General features: G+C 44.8%; 1 long non-coding RNA gene across 1 annotated transcript in view; it reads right to left on the reverse strand.

Moving 5' to 3' along the window:
* Positions 1-22,765, reverse strand: part of LOC308581423 — a 43,093-nt gene extending 20,328 nt beyond the window's left edge. Inside the window, exon 1 of the long non-coding RNA XR_014005076.1 lies at positions 22,711-22,765. This is a non-coding gene — a long non-coding RNA (uncharacterized lncRNA). The remainder of the gene's footprint in view (positions 1-22,710) is intronic.
* Between the last annotated feature and the right edge of the window lie 1,777 nt (positions 22,766-24,542).

Genomic DNA, 24,542 nt, shown 5'->3' on the forward strand with positions numbered 1-24,542 from the left:
AGAGGCAGCTGCAGAAGGAGAACGAGGAGGGCAGGATTGTAGGCAAGTTCTGTCTTCCCCTACCCCTTTGCCCTCCCCCCCTCACTTGACCAAGGCCGCTCCCTTTTATATCTCACCTCCTTGCATATTCCCTCCCCCTGCAGTTCACCTGTATCAGAAAGCTGTTCCTCATGCTGCAGAGGAATGAACTGCAGAGCGTGATAATACCTTACATTCTTATTTATCTAGGAAGGCAAGAAAATCAGGAATTGTGCCAATGCATTCACAATAAGTGATTTTGTTTCATAAGAAAATAAATCCCTGTCCCAGGTTATACAAGCACTTGTATCCTAATTGTTCCGCCAGAGCATGCAAACCAACAAACACATCAAATTTCAGCAGTATACTGTTGTTTAATTCCAGTAAAGGGATGCGGGCAGCGCTGTGGGTTAAACCACGGAGCCTAGGACTTGCTGATCAGAAGGTCGGTGGTTCGAATCTCTGCGACAGGGTGAACTCCCATTGAAAGCACATCAGTTTGAAAGCACATCAAAGTGCAAGTAGATAAATAGGTACTGCTGCAGCAGGAAGGTAAACGGCGTTTCCGTGAACTGCTCTGGTTCGCCAGAAGCAGCTTAAGTCATGCTGGCCACATAACCCGGAAGCTGTACGTTGGCTCCCTCGGCCAATAAAGCGAGATGAGCGCCACAACCCCAGAGTTGGTTAGGACTGGACCTAATGGTCAGGGGTCCCTTTACCTTTACCTAATTCCAGTAAGCTACCGGTAATTCTTAAGCCATTAATATTCCCTTCAATCTCTTAGCTCCTGCTTTAGAGGAAAGGAAAGATCTGCTGGGCAAAGTGTCTTTCAGCAGTATATTCTAACAGACATAGTGGGAAATAAATAACTTGCACTATGAGAGATAGCCAATTTCAATGAATGAAATGACACATTTAGTGGAGAGCCAACAGAAGCTTTCCTTCTCCTCTGGGGTCCCATCAAGACTTTCTCCCCTTTATTTCAGCAGATGATATGCAGGTAACTGAGAATGAGGGAGAACTTTGTGCAATGTTGTCAACAGGGCCTGAGCACAAAGAGATGAACGAGAATGTTATGCAGAGAACTCAGGTGGAAGAGAGACCCTATCAATGTACCCAATGTGGGAAAAGCTTCAAACAGAAGTCAAACCTTTATCAACACCAAAGAGTTCACACAGGAGAGGCCCCCTATTTATGTATGTGGTGTGGGAAAAGCTATAAGTCCAAGACGTCCCTTGTTCTGCATGAAAGAAGTCACACGGGAGAGTAGCCCTATAAATATGAGGAATGTGGAAGAAGCTTCAGTCGTAAGTCAAGCCTTGCCTCACACCAAGTTAGCCACACTAAAGAGAAGCCTTATAAATGCTCAGAATGCGGGCAGAGCTTCAGTCATAAGTCCAACTTGAACGTACACCAGAGAACCCACACAGGGGAGAGGCCATACAAATGCTCAGAATGTGGCAAGAGTTACAGTACCCGATCCAACCTTAGGCAGCATCAAAGAATCCACACGAAAAAGAAGCCTTATAAATGCTCAAAATGTGGGCAGAGCTTCAATCGTAGCACACATCTGAAAAGACACCAGAGAACCCATGAAGTGGAGAAAACATACAAATGCTCAAAATGCGACAAGGACTTTACTTCTCCGTTTGATCTCATTAAACATAACAGGATGCACATTGAAGAAGGACCTCACCAATGCTCAGAATGCGGAGAGAGCTTCAGGTGCAGCACCTCCCTTATGGCACATCAGAGAATTCATAGAGGAGAGGAGCCAGATTTTGGCCTGAGCCATGCTTCTGAACCAAGTCTTGATGAACATAATGTGACCCGCCCTGAAAAGAAATGTTTCGTATGTTCCATTTGTTCCAGAACATTTGGGTGCAGCGGAAGCCTTGGGTTACACCAACTGAAGCATAAATAGGAGACATCGCAGAGTTTCTCAGGCTGAAGCAAGACCCTTTTTTAAATATCCAATTAATCAGCACAAGACAATTCCCACCAAATAGCCCACAAGTGTGGGGAAATCTTTTATGATAGCGCACTCATTTCACGTCAGTTGAATCGGCACAAGACAGCAATGGAGAGGCAGAGAAATGTTGCAAATGCTTCTGTTTCTCCATTCTTCTACTTCAGTGTATTACTCCAATCACTGGTACTTCTTTTTAAATGCATGTTTTACTTGGCACTTGCTTCTATAAGTATTTTAATATGTTTTCTGGATTCACGAATAAATTTTGTAGCTTTTTACCCCTTTTGCTTCCCTTTTTATTACTCTCCCTCCCTGTCAATGTTGCCGTTTTAAACATACTGGTAACAACGTTTATTAAACAGGTTTTCTCATTGCACATGGCTGTAGAACCTCTGGCCTGTGGGGCAATCTGTCTTCCCTATTTCCCTTCTTATTCCCTTCTTATTTTTAATGTTCCTATGTGGAAAATATATATGAAAATAAATTTTGGATTTAAATTTTAAAAGAGACCAGGAAGGCTAGGAATCAAAATGCAGGAGGAGAGAGAGGGAATCTTTCTCTCTCAGCTGCCTGGTTGCTGGTCTTGGCTCTGTTTTCCTCCCTGTGAACTTCATTTCCCAGCAGCCTTTGCAAATCCCTCAGAAACAATCAGCAGCTGTTCTCATTTACCTGAGCATGTGCACAGCTGGGGGAGAAGAAGTCTGGGATGCAAGAGGCGAGTCATAAATTCAGCACCACCTGTCTAGAGCTCAAGAGAAAACGTCATGGGATCTTGTAGGAGAAGCTTAACATAGAGTTCCCATTTCTGCTCTGCTTCCTGGGCGCTGACATCCTAGTTTTTAATCTTCCACCCCCAGAGTGAGTGCTGCATTGGGGCTGGATAGTAGACCCATTTTCCTTTCTACTTTCCTGGGTGAGTTAAAGGGATTCTTTCATTTCTTCAGAGGAGGATGGAAGCTCAACTGGGAGGTTCCTAGTGGTGGGAGTGGAATTTGGTGAGGAAAGTTGTTGCAATAGGCAACAGACTTTGGTTCAAACCCACAATATGAAGAAGAAAAGGGCGTTGCTGTACAGGTTTCCAAACTTTTCATGTTGGTGACAACGCCTTTTAGACATGTATCATTTTTCAACACAGCAATTCAGTTTTTCTAGCAAACTGCAGTTTAAACTAACCCCTTTCCAGCCCCATGAGGAGCATGGGAAGAATTTGCACAATATACCTACATACTTCAGCCAACACACTATTGTGTGGCAACACACAGTTTAGAAAGCTCTCGGTTAATGTATCTGGGAGTGGGAGGCGGAAGGAGGGCCTTTCCCAAGTTTAGTTTCAGTTTCAGTTTCCCTTCTTTCTTCCTTGATCATCTTCCGTAAAGGAGCTTTGGCATTCAATGTTTCCTTATTTGGAGGTGTCCTTGAAGCAGAAATATTAGGTTTGGGGACCACACTGCTGGGGAGCTGGACCTCAAAGTCCCTGCCAGGAAGCAGCAGCATCCTTAGGAGGAGCTGTACTTTGCCGGTGTAAAAAAAAATGACCACATTAATGCCATACTTTCAAAGGTACCTCTTTAAACAGTCATGGCTTCCTCCAAGCATTCATTTCATTCATTCATTTTTACTAACGTATATGCCGCTTAGTACAGCAAAATATTGAAGCAGTTCACACAATGTACAATGATCCCATCTCAAGCCAAAAGCAAGTACAGAGTGTCAAAATACAGTAAGAACCAATCAATCAAAACATTAAGACTGGAATAATGCCTGTAGTCTATTACAATGCTTCTTCAGATAAAGGCATAGGGCCCATATTTAAACCCATATTTGTGGTTGATCCTAACTACTGCTTGTTCCTTGCAAACTGTATAGAAAAGAATACAGTGGTACCTCGGGTTAAGTACTTAATTTGTTCCGGAGGTCTATTCTTAACCTGAAACTGTTCTTAACCTGAAGCACTACTTTAGCTAATGGGGCCTCCCGCTGCCGCCAGAGCACGATTTCTATTCTCATCCTGAAGCAAAGTTCTTAACCCAAGCTACTATTTCTGGGTTAGCGGAGTCTGTAACCTGAAGCATATGTAAACCGAGGTACCACTGTACATGTACAAATAGATGAGGGTCATGGTGTAGTGTTTGGAGGAAATCTGCTTAACACAGGCATCCCCAAACTCAGCCCTCTAGATGTTTTTTGGGACTACAATTCCCATCATCCCTGACCACTGGTTCTGTTAGCTGGGGATGGTAGGAGTTGTAGAGTCCCAAAACATCTGGAGGGCCAAGTTTGGGGATGCCTGGCTTAACGCGAGGCCCTTCGTCATAGCTCTCTGGTTGTGGGAATACCCCTAATATCTTGGCTGTCTCCGTTACATATCCCGCATTCTCTTACAGAGTTGAAAGACCTGTATCTGTGACCCATGGAGGACCATGACTCTATGAATCCTCACTGGCAGTGCTTTTTTGTGGGGGACGCAGAGGTACGCAGAACCCTAAACATTTTGTGAATCCAAGTCTGGCCTTGTTAAGGGGCAGTATTTCAATATGAGTAGGAAAATAAGAGTACCCCTAAACATTTTTCAAGGAAAAAAGCACTGCTTACTGGTATGAAGAACCGGGAGATGTCGAAGCCATGCTCTCCTTCCAGGTGAAATAATTAAGAAGCAGAGGCCAATGACCCATCTAGTCCAGTATCCTGTTCTCTCAGTGGCCAAACAGATGCCTGTGGGGAAACCTGCAAGCAGAAGAGCTCTTTCCTCTTCTGTGGTCTCCCAAAACTCGTATTGAGACGCATTACCTCCTCTGACTGGGGAGACAGAACAGAGCCGCCATGGCTACCGGCTGTTGACAGCCTTCACTTCCATGAAAATAATAATAATAATAATAATAATAATAATAATAATAATAATAATAATAATAATAATAATAATAATAATAATTTATTATTTGTACCCCGCCCATCTGGTTGGGGTTCTCCAGCCACTCTGGGCAGCTTCCAACAAAAATTAAGACTACATTAAAATGTCACACATTAAAAACTTCCCTGAACAAGGCTGCCTTCAGATGTCTTCTAAATGCCACTACCGAGAAGACCCTCTGCCTGGTTCCCTGCAGCTTTGCTTCTCGCAATGAGGGAACTGCCAGAAGGCCCTCGGTGCTGGACCTCAGCGTCCGGGCAGAACGATGGGGGTGGAGACGCTCCTTCAGGTATACTGGGCTGAGGCCAATCATATTTTAAAGGGATCTAAATTGGTGAGCATTTAGTTACCACTGGCTGTTATGCTGCCAGAGGGTTGGTTGTGGGGCCAAGGGTTGAGCTCTGCGGCAGACCCACCCGCTTACTACCAATTAATAGTGCGGTGGACTCACCCCACTAACTTCAGGCTACCAGACATCCCCGTTTCCCGGGGACAGTCCCCGGATTTACAAATCAGTCCCCTGACGAAATCCTATCATTCCTATTGAAATTGAAAAGTATCCCTGGATTCATTGAAAAGAATCTGGCAATCTTACGCTAACTGCCCCCCATTAAATATAGCACACGCTCTTCGATGTATGCCAATTGCACAAATTTCTGCAATTAATCACAGTTTGTCCTGTGAGGGAAAACATAGTAGATTAGAGTCTCGGGCAGGACTTGCTCAAACACGTGTGAAAAGTTTTATTAAACTAAAATAAGTTTGTGAAAAAAAGCAGGTCTGGAAATGCATTCTTTCAAGTAAAAGTTAACTTTTATAAAGATGCCACAGGCTTAAACATAATGCTCTAGACACGGCTCTTCTTAAACTTTGGTTGTTAAAATCAGTTGGTCCACTTCAGTTAGATGTTTAGGTTCTAGAAAAGGTGGTAAAAGGCTCGGTTCAGCTTAGTTAGTTATGACAGGTGGTTCGGTTAAATACATTTAATACAGCACAGCTTCCTTTGCAGATTAATACTTTGGTCCGTGAGTGAGGGGCACTTTTCTTCAGTTACATACTCTCTTAATCATCCCATTCCTGAGGTATTCCAAATGGAATAATAGACCCAGGGGACTGGTTTAGGAGTCTTCTTTACCTAGAAGAACTCGAGACCCATGGAGTCTGTATTACCACAGCTTCTCCCTCTCCTGGCTCAATCTCAGCCCTTCCAGAACATTCCTGTCTGTATATATTTCCCAAACCCTCAACAATTTCTCCTTATATGTAAAGCTATGAGGCTCTGTCCTCTTGCTAACATCCTCAGTGTGGATGTTCAACTCAAATATGAACTAGTTCTCCATCAAATCCTATCCTGAACCCTATCCCTCAACCTGAACCCGCTCTAACATCTCCAATCAAATCCTGTCCGTCTTCTCAAATCCGGCCCTATCTAACTCTCTCCCTCAGAAATGGCTCCATTCATTTTGCCTCCAAAAGTGCTGCTCCTCCCCCCTCGGAGTCTAGTTGACTCTGTAGCCAATCAGCGAAAGGCTCCAGCCCTCTGGTGGAATTTCTTGGGAACTGCACCACCAGACTCTGGTCTGGCTCTGCTGGCCATAACACGCACTGTCCCTCTGGTGGTTGAGAAGGCCATGTGCAGGCCACAGTAGACTAGATAGGGTTGCCTCTTCCATATTGTTTTATCTAGCCCTCAACAAAGGATTCCACATGTCTTCAGTGTCTGAAGGTCCTGGAGAGCGCTGGGGGTGCCCACCTCAAAATAGCTGCTATGGCGGGTTGGAGAAGCAAGACTCTTTGGGGGGCATTAATGCTGTGAGCCCCTCCATCGGAGCTCAGGTGGCTTAGATGTGTAAATAAACCATTTATTATCAAGATACCACAGTCTCAGCTGTCCCTCATTCTGAGGAAACCGAGCCCTCGGTGGGCGCATGGAACCCCTGGGAATACCGCATCACTTGGATATTGGGTGTGTGTGCAATAAATGGGCACACCTTCAATGTGGTGTGTCAACAAACACAGCCCTAACTTCTCACTTGCACAGGGTGACGTGAAAAAGATGGTGTGGGCTGTTGCTCCAGCTTGAACAAAAGGTTGCTATTGAAAGGATTCCTTTCTGCTGTTTCAGTTGATACCGGAGGAGAAGGAAGAGGAGGCTGCAAATCTCCCTGATGCAGCCCAGACTCCAGTTTTAGTTGAGCAGAGGCAGCTGCAGAAGGAAAACGAGGAGAGCGAGGAGGGCAGGATTGTAGGCAAGTTCCATCTTCCCCTACCCCTTTGTCCTCCCCGCCCACTTGACTAAAGCTCCTCCCTTTTATATCTCACATCCTTGCATATCCCCCCCCCCGGCAGTTCACCTGGGTCAGCCACCTGTTCCTAATGCTGCAGTTGGCATGGCCACCTACTGGTCACCATATGAACTGCAGATAAATAAATTCTTATTTATCTTGGAAGACAATAAAATCAGGAATTGTGCCAATGCATTAACAATAAGTGATTTTGTTTCATAAGAAAATAAAGCCCTGTCCCAGGTTATACAAGCACTTGTATCCTAATTGTTCCGCCAGAGCATACAAACCAACAAACACATCAAATTTCAGCAGTATACTGTTGTTTAATTCCAGTAAAGGGATGTGGGTGGCACTGTGGGTTAAACCACAGAGCCTAGGAGTTGCTGATCCGAAGGTTGTTTGGTCCCTGCTCCTGCCAACCTAGCAGTTCGAAAGCACGTCAAAGTGCAAGTAAATAAATAGGTACTGCTGCAGCGGGAAGGTAAACGGCGTTTCTATGTGCTGCTCTGGTTCGCCAGAAGCAGCTTAAGTCATGCTGGCCACATAACCCAGAAGCTGTACGTTGGCTCCCTCGGCCAATAAAGCCAAATGAGCGCCACAACCCCAGAGTTGGTTAGGACTGGACCTAATGGTGAGGGGTCCCTGTACCTTTACCTAATTCCATTAAGCTACGGGTAATTCTTAAACCATTAATATTCCCTTCAATCTCTTAAGCTCCTGCTTTAGAGAAAAGGAAAGATCTGCTGGGCAAGGTGTCTTTCAGCAGCATATTCTAACAGACATAGGGGGAAATAAATAACTTGCACTATGGGAAATAGCCAAGTTCAATGAATGAAACCACACATTTAGTAGAGAGCCAACGGAAGTTTTCCTTCTCCTCTGGGGTCCCATCAAGACTTTCTCCCCTTTATTTCAACAGATGATATGCAGGTAACTGAGAATGAAGGAGAACGTTGTGCGATGTTGTCAACGGAGCCTGAGCACAAAGAGATGAACGAGAATGTTATACAGGGAACTCAGGTGGAAGAGAGACCCTATCAATGTAGCCAATGTGGGAAAAGCTTCAAAAACAAGTCGAACCTTTATCAACACCAAAGAGTTCACACAGGAGAGGCCCCCTATTTATGTAAGCAGTGTGGGAAAAGCTATAAGCACAAGACATCCCTTGTCCTGCATGAAAGAAGTCACACGGGAGAGAAGCCCTATAAATGTGAGGAATGTGGAAGAAGCTTCAGTCGTAAGTCAAACCTTGCCTCGCACCAAGTTAGCCACACTAAAGAGAAGCCTTATAAATGCTCAGAATGCGGGCAGAGCTTCAGTCATAAGTCCAACTTGAACGTACACCAGAGACCCCACACAGGGGAGAGGCCATACAAATGCTCAGAATGTGGCAGGAGTTACCTTACTCAACCCAATCTTACAGTGCATCAAAGAATCCACACGAAAGAGAAGCCTTATCAATGTGAAAAATGTGGAAGTAGCTTCAATCAAAAGAGCACTCTGAATGTACACCAGAGAACCCACACAGGAGAGAGGCCATACAAATGCTCAGAATGCGGGCAGAGCTTCAGTCATAAGTCCAACTTGAACGTACACCAGAGAACCCACACAGGGGAGAGGCCACACAAATGCTCAGAATGTGGCAAGAGTTACCTTACTCAACCCAACCTTAGGGTTCATCAAAGAATCCATATGAAAGAGAAGCCTTATAAATGTGAGAAATGTGGAAGTAGCTTCAATCAAAAGAGCACTCTGAATGTACACCAGAGAACCCACACAGGAGAGAGGCCATACAAATGCTCAGAATGCGGGCAGAGCTTCAGTCATAAGTCCAACTTGAACGTACACCAGAGAACCCACACAGGGGAGAGGCCACACAAATGCTCAGAATGTGGCAAGAGTTACCTTACTCAACCCAACCTTAGGGTTCATCAAAGAATCCATATGAAAGAGAAGCCTTATAAATGTGAGAAATGTGGAAGTAGCTTCAATCAAAAGAGCACTCTGAATGTACACCAGAGAACCCACACAGGAGAGAGGCCATACAAATGCTCAGAATGCGGGCAGAGCTTCAGTCATAAGTCCAACTTGAAAGTACACCAGAGAACTCACACAGGGGAGAGGCCATACAAATGCTCAGAATGTGGCAAGAGTTACATTACCCGATCCAAGCTTAGGCTGCATCAAAGAATCCACATGAAAAAGAAGCCTTAAAAATGCTCAAAATGTGGGCAGAGCTTCGATCATAGCACACATCTCAACACACACCAGAGAACCCATGAAGTGGAGAAAACATACAAATGCTCAAAATGCAACAAGGACTTCTCCGTTTGATCTCATTAAACATAACAGGATGCACGTTGACAAAGGACCTTACAAATGCTCAGAATGCGGAGAGAGCTTCAGGTGCAGCACCTCCCTTATGGCACATCAGAAAATTCATGGAGGAGAGGAGCCAGATTTTGGCCTGAGCCATGCTTCTGAACCAAGTCTTGTTGAACATAATGTAATGCGCCCTGAAAAGAAATGTTTTGTATGTTCCATTTGTTCCAGAACATTTGGGTGCAGCGGAAGCCTTGGGTTACACCAACTGAAGCATAAATAGGAGACATCGCAGAGCTTCTCAGGCTGAAGCAAGACCCTTTTTAAAATATCCAATTAATCAGCACAAGACAATTCCCACGAAATAACCCACAAGTGTGGGAAAAGCTTTTATGATAGCGCACTCATTTCACGTCAGTTGAATCGGCACAAGACAGCAATGGAGAGGCAGAGAAATGTTGCAAATGCTTCTGTTTCTCCATTCTTCTACTTCAGTGTATTACTCCAATCACTGGTACTTCTTTTTAAATGCATGTTTTACTTGGCACTTGCTTCTAGAAGTATTTTAATGTGTTCTCTGGATTCACGAATAAATTTTGTAGGTTTTTACCCCTTTTGCTTCTCATTTTATTACTCTCGCTCCCTGTCAAGGTTGCAGTTTTAAACATACTGTAACAACGTTTATTAAACAGGTTTTCTCATTGCACATGGTTGTAGAATCTCTGCCAATCTGTCTTCCCTATTTCCCTTCTTATTTTTAATGTTCCTATGTGGAAAATATATGAAAATAAATTTTGGATTTCAATTTTAAAAGAGACCAGGAAGGCTAGGAATCAAAATGCAGGAGGAGAGAGAGGGAATCTTTCTCTCTCATCTGCCTTGTTGCTGGCCTTGGCTCAGTTTTCCTCCCTGTGAACTTCATTTCCCAGCAGCCTTTGCAAATCCCTCAGAAACAATCAGCAGCTGTTCTCATTTACCTGAGCATGTGCACAGCTGGGGGAGAAGAAGTCTGGGATGCAAGAGGCAAGTGATAAATTCAACAGCACCTGTCTAGAGCTCAAGAGAAAACGTCATGGGATCTTGTAGGACAAGCTTAACATAGAGTTCCCATTTCTGCTCTGCTTCCTGGGCGCTGACATCCTAGCCTTTAATCGTCCACCCCCCAGAGTGAGTGCTGCATTGGGGCTGGATAGTAGACCCATTTTCCTTTCTACTTTCCTGGGTGAGTTGAAGGGATTCTTTCATTTCTTCAGAGGAGAATGGAAGCTGAATCTGGGAGGTGCCTAGTGGTGGGAGTGGAATTTGGTGAGGAAAGTGTTGTTGCAACAGACTCTGGTTCAAACCCACAATGTTAAGTAGAAAAGGGTGTTACTGTACAGGTTTCCAAACTTTTCATGTTGGTGACAACACCTTTTAGACATGCATCATTTTCCGACGCAGCTATTCAGTTTTTCTAGCAAACTGCAGATTAAACTAACCCCTTTCCAGCCCCAGGAGGAGCATGGGAAGAATTCACACAATATACCTACATACTTCAGCCAACACACTATTGTGTGGCAACACACAGTTTAGAAAGTTCTGGGTTAATGTATCTGGAAGTGGGAGGCAGAAGGAGGGCGTTTCCCAAGTTTAGTTTCAGTTTCAGTTTCCCTTCTTTCTTGCTTGATCATCTTCCGTAAAGGAGCTTTGGCATTCAACGTTTCCTTATTTGGAGGTGTCCTTGAAGCAGAAATATTAGGTTTGAAGACTGCACTGCTGGGGAGCTGGACCTCAAAGTCCCTGCCAGGAAGCAGCAGTATCCTTAGGAGTAGGTGTACTTTGCTGGTGTAAAAAATAAATGACCACATTAATGCCATACTTTTAAAGGTACCTCTTTAAACAGTCATGGCTTCCTCCAAGCATTCATTTCATTCATTCATTTTACTAACATATATACCGCTTGGTACAGCAAAATATTGAAGCAGTTCACACAATGTACAATGATCCCATCACAAGCCAAAAGCAAGTACAGAGTGTCAAGATACAGTAAGAACCAATCAATCAAAACATTAAGACTGGAATAATGCCTGTGGTCTATTACAATGCTTCTTTAGATAAAGGCATGGGGCCCATATTTAAACCCGTATTTGCAGTTGATCTTAACTACTGCTTGTTGCTTGCAAACTCTATAGAAAAGAATACAGTGGAACCTCGGGTTAAGTACTTATTTCGTTCCGGAGGTCTATTCTTAACCTGAAACTGTTCTTAACCTGAAACACCACTTTAGCTAATGGGGCCTCCCGCTGCCGCCAGAGCACGATTTCTATTCTCATCCTGAAGCAAAGTTCTTAACCCAAGCTACTATTTCTGGGTTAGCGGAGTCTGTAACCTGAAGCATATGTAAACCGAGGTACCACTGTACATGTACAAATAGATGAGGGTCATGGTGTAGAGTTTGGAGGAAATCTGCTTAACACAGGCATCCCCAAACTCAGCCCTGTAGATGTTTTTTGGGACTACAATTCCCATCATCCCTGACCACTGGTCCTGTTAGCTGGGGATGGTAGGAGTTGTAGAGTCGCAAAACATCTGGAGGGCCAAGTTTGGGGATGCCTGGCTTAACGCGAGGCCCTTCCTCATAGCTCTCTGGGTGTGGGAATATCCCTAATATCTTGGGTGTCTCCATTACATATCCCGCATTCTCTTACAGAGTTGAGAGACCTGTATCTGTGACCCATGGAGGACCATGACTCTATGAATCCTCACTGGCAGTGCTTTTTTGCGGGGGACGCAGAGGTATGCATACCCCTAAACATTTTGTGAATCCAAGTCTAGCCACATTTCAATAAGAGTAGGAAAATGAGAGTACCCCTAAACATTTTTAAAGGGAAAAAGCACTGCTTTCTGGTATGAAGAACCGGGGGACGTCGAAGTCATGCTCTCCTTCCAGGTGAAATGATTAAGAAGCAGAGGCCAATGGCCCATCTAGTCCAGTATCCTGTTCTCTCAGTGGCCAAACAGATGCCTGTGGGGAAACATGCAAGCAGAAGAGCTCTCTCCTCTTCTGCGGTCTCCCAAAACTCGTATTCAGACGCATTACCTCCTCTGACTGGGGAGACAGAACAGAGCCGTCATGACAAGTAGCTGTTGACAGCCTTCACTTCCATAAATATAATAATAATAATAATAATAATAATAATAATAATAATAATAATAATAATAATAATAATAATAATAAATTAATTAATAATAATTTATTTGTACCCCGCCCATCTGGTTGGGGTTCTCCAGCCACTCTGGGCGGCTTCCAACAAAGATTAAAAATACATTAAAATGTCACACATTAAAAACTTCCCTGAACAGGGCTGCCTTCAGATGTCTTCTAAATGTCAGGTAGTTGTTTATCTCTTTGACATATGGTGGGAGGGCGTTCCACAGGGCAGGTGCCACTACTGAGAAGGCCCTCTGCCTGGTTCTCTGTAACTTGGCTTCTCGCAGTGAGGTGACTGCCAGAAGGCCCTCGGCGCTGGACCTCAGCATCCGGGCAGAACGATGGGGGTGGAGACGGTCCTTCAGGTATACTGGGCTGAGGCCAATCATATTTTAAAGGGATCTAAATTGGTGGGCGTTTAGTTACCACTGACTGTGATCCTGCCAGAGGGTTGGTTGTGGGGCCAAGGGTTGAGCTCTGCGGCAGACCCACCCGCTAACTACCAATTAATAGTGTGGTGGACTCACCCCACTAACTTAAGGCTACCAGACATCCCCGTTTCCCGTGGACAGTCCTCGGATTTACAAATCAGTCCCCTGACGAAATCCTATCATTCCTATTGAAATTGAAAAATGTCCCCGGATTCATTGAAAAAAAATTGGCAATCTTACGCTAACTGGTAAGATTGCCCCCATTGAATATAGCACACACTCTTCACTGTATGCCAATTGCACAAATTTCTGCAATTAACCACAGTTTGTCCTGTGGGGGTCTAGTGTGAGGGAAAACATAGTAGATTAGAGTCTCGGGCAGGACTTGCTCAAACACGCATGAAAAGTTTTATTAAACTGAAAGAAGTTTGTGAAATAAAGTGGGTCAGGAAATCCATTCTTTCAAGTAAAAGTTAACTTTTATAAAGATGCCACAGGCTTAAACATAATGCTCTAGACACGGCTCTTCTTAAACTTTGGTTGCTAAAATCAGTTGGTACACTTCAGTTAGATGTTTAGGTTCTAAAAAAGGTGGTAAAATGCTCGGTTCAGTTTCTGCTACTTAGTTATGACAGGTGGTTCGGTTAAATACATTTAATACAGCACAGCTTCCTTTGCAGATTAATACTTTGGTCTGTGAGTGAGGGGCACTTTTCTTCAGTTACATACTCTCTTAAACATCTCATTCCTGAGGTATTCCAAATGGAATAATAGACCCAGGGGATTCCCTCACCCCTTGTGACTGGTTTAGGAGTCTTCTTTACCTAGAAGAACTCGAGACCCATGGAGTCTGTATTCCCACAGCTTCTCCCTCTCCTGGCTCAATCTCAGCCCTTCCAGAACATTCCTGTCTGTATATATTTCCCAAACCCTCAATAAATTCTCCTTATATGTAAAGCTATGAGGCTCTGTCCTCTTGCTAACATCCTCACTGTGGATGTTCAACTCAAATATGAACCAGTTCTCCCTCAAATCCTATCCTGAACCCTATCCCTCAACCTGAACCCGCTCTAACATCTCCAGTCAAATCCTGTCCGTCTTCTATAATCCAGCCCTATCTAACTCTCTCCCTCAGAAATGGCTCCTTTTGTTTTCCCTCCAAAAGTAATGCTCCTCCCCCCTCGGTGTCTAGTTTACTTTGTAGCCAATCAGCGAAAGGCTCCAGCCCTCTGGTATAACTTCTTGGGAACTGCATCACCAGACTCTAGTCTGGCTCTGCTGGCCATAACACGCCCTGTCCTCCTAGTGGTTGAGAAGGCCATGTGCAGGCCACAGTAGACTAGATGAAGAAGAAGAGTTTGGATTTGATATCCCGCCTTTCACTCTCTTTAAGGAGTCTCAAAGCGGCTAACATTCTCCTTTCCCTTCCTCCCCCACAACAAACACTCTGTGAGGTGAGTGGGGCTGAGAGACTTCAGAGAAGTGTGACTGGCCCAAGGTCACCCAGCAGCTGCATGTGGAGGAGCGGAGACACGAACCCGGTTCACCAGATTATGAGACTACCGCTCTTAACCACTACACCACACCGGCCTCTTCCATATTGTTTTATCTAGCCCTCAACAAGGGATTCCACATGTCTTCAGGGTCCGAAGGTCCTGGAGAGCGCTGGGGTGCCCACATCAAAATAGCTGCTATGGCGGGTTGCAGAAGCAAGACCCTTGGGGGGGCATTGATGCTGTGAGCCCCTCCATCGGAGCTCAGGTTGCTTAGATGTGTAAATAAACCATTTATTATCAAGATACCACAGTCTCAGCTGTCCCTCATTTTGAGGAAACTGAGCCCTTGGTAAGCACATGGAACCCCTGGGAATACCGCACCACTTGGAGATTGGTTGGTGTGCAATAAATGGGCACACCTTAAATGTGTGGTGTGAACAAACACAGCCCTAATTTCACACTTGCAGAGGGTGAGTGAAAAAGATGGTGTGGACTGTTGCTATTGAAAGGATTCCTTTCTGCTGTTTCAGTTGATACCGGAGGAGAAGGAAGAGGAGGCTGCAAATCTCCCTGATGCAGGCCAGACTCCAGTTTTAGTTGAGCAGAGGCAGCTGCACAAGGAAAACAAGGAGAACGAGGAGGGCAGGATTGTAGGCAAGTTCCATCTTCCCCTACCCCTTTGCCCTCCCCCCACTTGACTAAAGCCCCACCGTTTATATCTCACCTCCTTGCATATCCGCTCCCCCTGCAGTTCACCTGGGTCAGCCACCCGTTCCTCATGCTGCAGTTGGCATGGCCACCTACCGGTCACCACATGAACTGAAGAGCGTGATAATACCTTACATTCTTATGTATCTAGGGAGGCAAGATAATCAGGAATTCTGCCAATGCATTCACAATACCTGATTATCTTTCATAAGAAAATAAAACCCTGTCTTGGGTTAGACAAGGACGTGGATCCTAATTGTTCCACCAGAGCACGCAAACCAACAAACACATCAAACTTCAGCAGTATAAAAAAGGTAAAGGGACCCCAGACCATTAGATCCAGTCGTGACCGGCTCTGGGGTTGCGGCGCTCATCTCGCTTTATTGGCTGAGGGAGCCGGCGTACAGCTGCTTAGTCATGTGGCCAGCATGGCTAGGCCGCTTCTGGCAAACCAGAGCAGCGCACAGAAACACTGTTTACCTTCCCGCCAGAGCAGTACCTATTTATCTACTTGCACTTTGACGTGCTTTCAAACTACTAGGTTGGCAGGAGTAGGGAGCGAGCAATGGGAGCACACCCATCTTGTGGATTCGAACTGCCGACCTTCTGATCGGCAAGTCCTAGGCTCTGTGGTTTAACCCACAGTGCCACCCGCATATACTGTTGTTTAATTCCAGTAAACTACCGGTCATTCTTAAACCATTAATATTCCCTTCAATCTCTTAGCTCCTGCTTTAGAGGAAAGGAAAGATCTGCTGGGTAAGGTGTCTTTCAGCAGCATATTGTAACATAGGGGAAATAAATAACTCTCACTATGGGAGATAGCCAATTTCAATGAATGAAATGACACATTTAGTGGAGAGCCAACGGAAGCTTTCCTTCTCCTTTGGGGTCCCATCAAGACTTTCTCCCCTTGATTTCAGCAGATGATATGCAGGTAACTGAGAATGAAGGAGAACGTTGTGCGATGTTGTCAACGGGGCCTGAGCACAAAGAGATGAACGAGAATGTTATACAGAGAACTCAGGTGGAAGAGAGACCCTATCAATGTAGCCGATGTGGAAAAAGCTTCAAACACAGGTCAAACGTTTATGAACACCAAAGAGTTCACAAAGGAGAGGCCCCCTATATATGTAAGCAGTGTGGGAAAAGCTATAAGAACAAGACGTCCCTAGTTCTTCATGAAAGAAGTCACACGGGAGAGAAGCCCTATAAATGTGAGGAATGTGGAAGAAGCTTCAGTCGTAAGTCAAGCCTTGCCTCGCACCAAGTTAGCCACACTAAAGAGAAGCCTTATAAATGCTCAGAATGTGGGCAGAGCTTCAGTCATAAGTCCAACTTGAACGTACACCAGAGAACCCACACAGGGGAGAGGCCACACAAATGCTCAGAATGTGGCAAGAGTTACCTAACTCAACCCAACCTTAGGGTGCATCAAAGAATCCATTTGAAAGAGAAGCCTTATAAATGTGAGAAATGTGGAAGTAGCTTCAATCAAAAGAGCACTTTGAACGTACACCAGAGAACCCACACAGGGGAGAGGCCATACAAATGCTCAGAATGTGGCAAGAGTTACAGTACCCGATCCAACCTTAGGCAGCATCAAAGAATCCACACTAAAGAGAAGCCTTATAAATGCTCAAAATGTGGGCAGAGCTTCAATCGTAGCACACATCTGAAAAGACACCAGAGAACCCATGAAGTGGAGAAAACATACAAATGCTCAAAATGCGACAAGGACTTTACTTCTCCGTTTGATCTCATTAAACATAACAGGATGCACGTTGACAAAGGACCTTACAAATGCTCAGAATGCGGAGAGAGCTTCAGGTGCAGCACATCCCTTATGGCACATCAGAAAATTCATAGAGGAGAGGAGCCAGATTTTGGCCTGAACCATGCTTCTGAACCAAGTCTTGATGAACATAATGTGACCCGCCCTGAAAAGAAATGTTTTGTATGTTCCATTTGTTCCAGAACATTTGGGTGCAGCGGAAGCCTTGGGTTACACCAACTGAAGCATAAATAGGAGACATCGCAGAGCTTCTCAGGCTGAAGCAAGACACTTTTTTAAATATCCAATTAATCAGCACAAGACAATTCCCACGAAATAACCCACAAGTGTGGGAAAATCTTTTATGATATTGCACTCATTTCACGTCAGTTGAATCGGCACAAAACAGCAATGGAGAGGCAGAGAAATGTTGCAAATGCTACTGTTTCTCCATTCTTCTACTTCAGTGTATTACTCCAATCACTGGTACTTCTTTTTAAATGCATGTTTTACTTGGCACTTGCTTCTAGAAGTATTTTAATGTGTTTGCTGTATTCACGAATAAATTTTGTAGGTTTTTACCCCTTTTGCTTCTCTCTTTATTACTCTCCCTCCCTGTCAAGGTTGCAGTTTTAAGCATACTGTAACAACGTTTATTAAACAGGTTTTCTCATTGCACATGGCTGTAGAACCTCTGGCTTGTGGGCTAGTCTGTCTTCCCCAAGCCATGCCTTCTTATTTTTAATGTTCCTATGTGGAAAATATATGAAAATAAATTTTGGATTTAAATTTTAAAAGAGAACAGGAAGGCTATAAATCAAAGTGCAAGAGGGGAAAGAGGGAATCTTTCTCTCTCAGCTGCCTGGTTGCTGGTCTTGGCTCAGTTTTCCTCCCTGTGAACTTCATTTCCCAGCAGCCTTTGCAAATCCCTCAGAAACAATCAGCAGCTGGCCCCATTTACCTGAGCATGTGCACAGCTGGGGGAGAAGAAGTCTGGGATGCAAGAGGCAAGTGATAAATTCAACAGCACCTGTCTAGAGCTCAAGAGAAAACGTCATGGGATCTTGTAGGAGAAGCTTAACATAGAGTTCCCATTTCTGCTCTGCTTCCTGGGCGCTGACATCCTAGCTTTTAATCTTCCAGCCCCAGATTGAATGCTGCATTGGGGCTGGATAGTAGACCCATTTTCCTTTCTACTTTCCTGGGTGAGTTAAAGGGATTCTTTCATTTCTTCAGAGGAGAATGGAAGCTCAACTGGGAGGTGCCTAGTAGTGGGAGTGGAATTTGGTGAGGAAAGTGTTGTTGCAACAGGTAACAGACTTTGGTTGAAACGCACAAGATTAGGAAGAAAAGGGCATTGCTGTACAGGTTTCCAAACTTTTCATGTTGGTGACAACGCCTTTTAGACATGCATCATTTTTCGATGCAGCAATTCAGTTTTTCCAGCAAACTGCAGTTTAAACTAACCCCTTGCCAGCCCCAGGATGAGCATGGGAAGAATTTGCAAAATATACCTACATACTTCAGCCAACACACTATTGTGTGGCAACACACAGTTTAGAAAGCTCTGGGTTAATGTATCTGGAAGTGGGAGGCAGGAGGGGCTTTCCAAAGTTTAGTTTCAGTTTCAGTTTCCCTTCTTTCTTGATTGATCATCTTCCGTAAAGGAGCTTTTGCATTCAATGTTTCCTTATTTGGAGGTGTCCTTGAAGCAGAAATATTAGGTTTGGAGACTGCACTGCTGGGGAGCTGGACTTCAAAGTCCCTGCCAAAAAGCAGCAGCATCCTTAGGAGTAGGTGTACTTTGCCGGTGTAAAAAGAAATAATGACCACATTAATGCCATACTTTTAAAGGTACTTCTTTAAACAGACATGGCTTCCTCCAAGCATTCATTTCATTCATTCATTTTACTGACGTATATACCGCTTGGTGCAGCAAAATATTGAAGCAGTTCACACAATGTACAATGATCCCATAACAAGCCAAAAGCAAGTACAGATTGTCAAAATATAGTAAGCGCCGATCAATCAAAACATTAAGACTGGAATAATGCCTGTGTTCTATTACAATGCTTCTTTAGATAAAGGCATAGGACCCATATTTGCAGTTGATCTTAACTACTGCTTGTTCCTTGCAAACTGTATAGAAAAGAATACAGTGGAACCTCGGGTTAAGTACTTATTTCGTTCCGGAGGTCCTTAACCTGAAAGTGTTCTTAATCTGAAGCACCACTTAAGCTAATGGGGCCTCCCGCTGCCACCGGAGCACGATTTCTATTCTCATCCTGAAGCATAGTTCTTAACCCGAGGTACTATTTCTGGGTTAGTGGAGTCCGTAACCTGAAGCATATGTAACCCGAGGTACCACTGTACATGCACAAATAGATGAGGGTCACGGTGTAGTGTTTGGAGGAAATCTGTTTAACGCAGGCATCCCCAAACTCGGCCCTCCAGATGTTTTGGAACTACAATTCCCATCACCCCTGACAACTGGTCCTGTTAGGGATGGTGGGAGTTTTAGTCCCAAAACATCTGGAGGGCCAAGTTTGGGGATGTCTGGCTTAACACGAGGCCCTTCCTCATAGCTCTCTGGGTGTGGGAATACCCCTAATATCTTGGGTGTCTCCGTTACATATCCCACCTTCTCTTACAGAGTTGAGAGACCTTTATCTGTGACCCATGGAGGACCATGACTCTATGAATCCTCACTGGCAGTGCTTTTTTGCGGGGGACGCAGAGGTACGCAGAACCCTAAACATTTTGTGAATCCAAGTCTGGCCTCATTAAGGGGCAGTATTTCAATAAGAATAGGGAAATGAGGGTATCCCTAAACATTTTTCAAGGAAAAAAGCACTGCTTACTGGTATGAAGAACCGGGAGAGGTTGAAGTCATGCTCTCCTTCCAGGTGAAATGATTAAGAAGCAGAGGCCAATGGCCCATATAGTCCATCATTCTGTTCTCTCAGTGGCCAAACAGATGCCTGTGGGGAAACATGCAAGGACAAGAGCTCTCTCCTCTTCTGTGGTCCCCCCAAACTTGTATTCAGACGCATTACCTCCTCTGACTGGGGAGACAGAACAGAGCCGTCATGACTACTAGCTGTTGACAAGCCTTCACTTCCATGAAAATAATAATAATAATAATAATTTATTTGTACCCCGCCCATCTGATTTGAGTTCCCTAGCCATTCTGAGCAGCTTCAAACAAAGATTAAAAATACATTAAAATGCCACACATTAAAAACTTCCCTAAACAGGGCTGCCTTCAGATGTCTTCTAAATGTCAGGTACTTGTTTATCTCTTTGACATCTGGTGGGAGGGCGTTCCACAGGGCAGGTGCCACTACTGAGAAGGCCCTCTGCCTGCTTCCCTGTAGCTTTGCTTCTCACAGGGTGCGAACCGCCAGAAGGCCCTCAGCGCTGGACCTCAGCGTCCGGGCAGAACGATTGGGGTGGAGACGCTCCTTCAGGTATACTGGGCTGAGGCCAATCATATTTTAAAGGGATCTAAATTGGTGGGCATTTAGTTACCACTGGCTGTTATGCTGCCAGAGGGTTGGTGGTGGGGCCAAGGGTTGAGCTCTGCGGCAGACCCACTTAATAGTGCGGTCGACTCACCCCACTAACTTAAGGCTACCAGACATCCCCGTTTCCCGTGGACAGTCCCCAGATTTACAAATCAGTCCCCTGACAAAATCCTATCATTCCTATTGAAATTGAAAAGTATCCCTGGATTCATTGAAAAAAATCTGGCAATCTTATGCTAACTGCCCCCCATTAAATATAGCACACACACTTCACTGTACGCCAATTGCACAAATTTCTGCAATTAACCACAGTTTGTCCTGTGGGGGTCTAGTGTGAGGGAAAACGTAGTAGATTAGAGTCTCGGGCAGGACTTGCTCAAACACGCATGAAAAGTTTTATTAAACTGAAAGAAGTTTGTGAAATAAAGTGGGTCAGGAAATCCATTCTTTCAAGTAAAAGTTAACTTTTATAAAGATGCCACAGGCTTAAACATAATGCTCTAGACACGGCTCTTCTTAAACTTTGGTTGCTAAAATCAGTTGGTACACTTCAGTTAGATGTTTAGGTTCTAAAAAAGGTGGTAAAATGCTCGGTTCAGTTTCTGCTACTTAGTTATGACAGGTGGTTCAGTTAAATACATTTAATACAGCACAGCTTCCTTTGCAGATTAATACTTTGGTCTGTGAGTGAGGGGCACTTTTCTTCAGTTACATACTCTCTTAATCATTTCATTCCTGAGGTATTCCAAATGGAATAATAGACCCAGGGGATTCCCTCACCCCTTGTGACTGGTTTAGGAGTCTTCTTTACCTAGAAGAACTCGAGACCCATGGAGTCTGTATTACCACAGCTTCTCCCTCTCCTGGCTCAATCTCAGCCCTTCCAGAACATTCCTGTCTGTATATATTTCCCAAACCCTCAACAATTTCTCCTTATATGTAAAGCTATGAGGCTCTGTCCTCTTGCTAACATCCTCAGTGTGGATGTTCAACTCAAATATGAACTAGTTCTCCATCAAATCCTATCCTGAACCCTATCCCTCAACCTGAACCCGCTCTAACATCTCCAATCAAATCCTGTCCGTCTTCTCAAATCCAACCCTATCTAACTCTCTCCCTCTGAAATGGCTCCATTCATTTTCCCTCCAAAAGTGCTGCTCCTCCCCCCCCCCTCATTGTCTAGTTGACTCTGTAGCCAATCAGCGAAAGGCTCCGGGCCTCTGGTCAAATTTCTTGGGAACTGCACCGCCAGATTCTACTCTGGCTCTGCTGGCCATCACACACCCTGTCCTCCTTGTGGTTGAGAAGGCCATGTGCAGGCCACAGTAGACTAGACAGGGCTGCCTCTTCCATATTGTTTTATCTAGCCCTCAACAAGGGATTCCACATATCTTCAGGGTCTGAAGGTCCTGGAGAGCGCTGGGGGCACCCGCCTCAAAATAGCTGCTATGGCAGGTTGGAGAAGGAAGACCCTTGGGGGGGGCATTAATGCTGTGAGCCCCTCCAACAGAGCTCAGGTGGCTTAGATGTGTAAATAAACCATTTATTATCAAGATACCACAGTCTCAGCTGTCCCTCATTCTGAGGAAACTGAGCCCTCGGTAAGTACATGGAACCCCTGGGAATACCGCACCACTTGGAGATTGGGTGTGTGTGCAATAAATGGGCACACCTTAAATGTGTGGTGTGAACAAACACAGCCCTCATTTCTCACTTGCAGAGGGTGAGTGAAAAAGATGGTGTGGACTGTTGCTCCAGCTTGAACAAAAGGTTGCTATTGAAAGGATTCCTTTCTGCTGTTTCAGTTGATACCGGAGGAGAAGGAAGAGGAGGCTGCAAATCTCCCTGATGCAGGCCAGGCTCCAGTTTTAGTTGAGCAGAGGCAGCTGCAGAAGGAAAACGAGGAGAACGAGGAGGGCAGGATTGTAGGCAAGTTCCGTCTTCCCCTACCCCTTTGCCCTCTCCCCCTCACTTGACCAAAGCCGCTCCCTTTTATATCTCACCTCCTTGCTAATCCCCCCCAACAGTTTTCCTGTGTCAGAAAGCTGTTCCTCATGCTGCAGTTGGCATGGCCACTTACTGGTCACCACATGAACTGCAGAGCGTGATAATACCTTACATTCTTATTTATCTAGGAAGGCAAGAAAATCAGGATTTGTGCCAATGCATTCACAATAAGTGATTTTGTTTCATAAGAAAATAAATCCCTATTCAAAGATTTATTGCTTTATTGCCCAGCCACGCTTCCCTACGAACCTCTGCTGATAGCATCTGCAGCTTCTGTTTTTCCAGCGTAGCTTCGGGAGAAAGCAATTAAGCAGAAAGCACAGCGTCTGTGCGAGTAAGGGCAGTAAATCAGTCCAGACGTTGCTTCTATGCTAGAAGCTCTTTATTGTCGCAAAACAGCATATTTACAATCCAAGAAAACCATAAGTGTCTAGCTGCATTTTCTCTCACTCCTTTCTCTCTCAGTGCAGCGACCGATCTGAAATCGAAAGCACTCTGTTGACGTAACGTCCTGGCTTACTTCCCTTGTAAGCCCTTCCCCCCTCAAGCACGAGACACCCAACACCCCCTCTTGTCTCGCGCCTGAGGAGGGATTGACCCTTAGTCATCCCAAACCCAGACCTTCGCAAAACTCCACATATCTTTGGAAGGAGAGTGGCTTTGTGAACCCATCAGCGAGGTGCTTGGTGGAGGGACAGTACTTCAGCGCAACTAACCCCTCCTGAACACTCGGACACACATTCTGAAAGCGAATGTCTAGGTGTTTGGTCCTGGCCTTGAATTGACCCGTCTCGGCCAAACGAAGGCATGGTTGATTGTCTTCAAAGACACATATCAGCAGACAATCTACTCCGCAGAGTTCCCGGACCAAACAAGCATAGAACTCTACTTCTCTGCACACCTCTGAAAGAGCACTGAACTCAGCCTCAGTGGATGAGAGTGCTATGAGACTCTGCTTCTTGGACCTCCACCCAACTGCTGAGTTCCTAAACTTCACCACTAGGCCAGACACGGACTTGCGGTCCTCAGTATTAGCCCAGTCCGAGTCCACAAAACAAATCAGTTTGACTTCACCTTGCGCTGGCAACCTAAGACAAAAGTCTTTGGTTTCCTGCAAATACCTCAGAACTCTCTTGATGCCATTCCAGGCTTGCACACTAGGGTTTGAAGCTTCCCTGCTGAGCAGATTGACAGCAAACGCTATATCTGGTCTGCTCCACTGGGACAAGTACAGCAAACTCCCTAGGGCTGACTGAAACACTTCAGCGTTTTCAAACACAGTGTGTTCTACTTGCTGACTATCCTTTACAAAACTAGTCTCCATAGGACTTCTCACTCCTGCACAGTCGCTCATCCTGAATTTCTGAAGCAGTTGCTCAATTTTGCCTCTCTGGCTGAGCAAGAAGCTTCCATCCTGTGCTCTGACAATATCTATGCCTAGATAGGTTTTGACAGCACCAAACTGTTTAAGCTTGAACCGTTTACCTAGCTCCCTAGCAAACCTTTCTACCTGTTTATCTGTCTCTGAAAAGAATAGCAAATCATCGACAAAAATCTGAACAAATTCATGTGTTGCACCTGATCCTTTCAAATAGAGCAGTGTTTCCCAACCATTTTTGGGCAAAGGCACACTTGTTTCATGAAAAAAAATCTCGAGGCACACCACCATTAGAAAATGTTTAAAAAATTAACTCTGCGCCTATATTGACTATATATAAAGTAATTCTCTTTAATAGGAATCAAATAAACACAAAGAAAGTAAATCCTATGAGAAAATCCTATGAGAGAAGAGAGCAAATGTTATTAGAAGCTGGGGAAATATCCATGTAAACGTAACGGATTCAAATACTTAAAAGGAGGTGCTGAGCCCTTGACATATGCCTGTAAAAAGGTTGTTGTTG

This window comes from Podarcis bocagei, assembly GCF_964188305.1.
Source record: "Podarcis bocagei genome assembly, chromosome: 2".
NCBI lineage: Eukaryota > Metazoa > Chordata > Lepidosauria > Squamata > Lacertidae > Podarcis > Podarcis bocagei.